The 1264-nt window shown below is 65.8% G+C and overlaps 1 long non-coding RNA gene across 1 annotated transcript; it reads right to left on the bottom strand.

The window, feature by feature from the left end:
* Positions 1–251: 251 nt before the first annotated feature.
* LOC135329911 (uncharacterized) lies at positions 252–1056 on the bottom strand. Its single transcript, XR_010391559.1, has 3 exons — positions 931–1056; positions 687–742; positions 252–302 (listed from the first exon to the last, which is right to left on the bottom strand). It is a non-coding gene; the product is annotated as an uncharacterized LOC135329911 (long non-coding RNA).
* Positions 1057–1264: the final 208 nt, after the last annotated feature.

The following is a 1264-nucleotide window of genomic DNA, read 5'->3' as shown; positions in this document are numbered from 1 at the left end:
CCCATCGCTCAACAGCACTTTTTCCTTCGGGGCTAGCCACCCCAGGGGTGGGAAGAAAAGCCCATTTTTCTGACCAAGAGCTGCGCTGGCTCTGCGGGGAGTAGAGGGCCACACCAGCGAACTCGCTCTGCTCCCAGAGCGGCCAGCCCTGCGGAGGGGTTCTGGCCGCAGGAGCCGCTGAGGCTGGTAGGAAGGGTTGAGCATGGCCAGGAGCTGTCCCGCTGATCAAACACATCACGCCGTCGGTTTACCTGGGGTTGATTAGACAGTTCCATCCACTGACTGAAACACAGCGCCAGTTGCTTAAAAAGTAAAAATTAGACATTATCAGCGGGGCTTTCATACCTCGGGACCTGCATTTTAACACAAGGAGTTGGGATTGGTCAGGTACTGGCTTCTGCTAGCCCCGGTATCCCGTCCTGCATACGGCTGGGCATTGTACTGCCGCATGTATAGGTCTACCATCTACCATCTACCTCTGCAGGCTGCAAAGGGGTAGCCTCTACCATCAGCCTCTACCATCGTGTCCACCTGCCCAGGGATTTCCTAGCCTACTTCCCTCTTACGGGCACGCCTCATTTCCCAGCTTGCTTGGCCAGTCGGGATCGAACAGGCTCTGCCCCGCACTTGAAACATGCATTGCATCCAGGACAGCCGATAGAAGAAGAAGAAAAAAAAAGACCTACCTGACTTTTGGGAAGGTCCATGCCGTTCAAGTGGCGAGAGAGCGGCTGGGGAAACCCTGCGGGGGACACAGGCGGGCTGTACCGTACCGAGATGCAGACGGGCGCCCGCGGAGCCCGCACCCGACGGGGCGCCCGGCGGCGCCGCTCGGGCGGAGACACCGCTTTTTAAGGTTGCGGGTTTTTCGGGTTTTTTTTCCTCCCCCCCTCCCATGCTGCGGGGTCTAGCCGCCCGGCGGGGACGTACCTGAGCCCCGCGGGAGGGCGCAGAGGCAGCAGGCGGCGAGCAGCCAGGGCAGCGCGGGCGGGCGGGCGGCGCGGCGGGGCGGCGGCGGCGGGGGCATGGCCGGGCGGCGGCGACTCCCGCGACTGTGCGGCGCGGGCGGCCGCGGCGCCTTTATGGGGCCGCGGCGACACCGGGGCGCGGCGGAGCCAATGGGCGCCGGGGAGGCTCCGCGCCCGGCCCCGCGCCCCGCGCCCGGCCCCGCGCCCCGTCGAGCCCGCGCCCCGCGCCGCCCCCGTGCCCGCTGCACCGCGCCCTGTGCCGCACTCCCCGTTCCCCGCTCCAGCTTTCCCCAAGT

The sequence above is a fragment of the Dromaius novaehollandiae genome, chromosome 1, assembly GCF_036370855.1.
Source record: "Dromaius novaehollandiae isolate bDroNov1 chromosome 1, bDroNov1.hap1, whole genome shotgun sequence".
Lineage (NCBI taxonomy): Eukaryota > Metazoa > Chordata > Aves > Casuariiformes > Dromaiidae > Dromaius > Dromaius novaehollandiae.
This window is presented reverse-complemented; position numbering and strand designations above follow the sequence as displayed.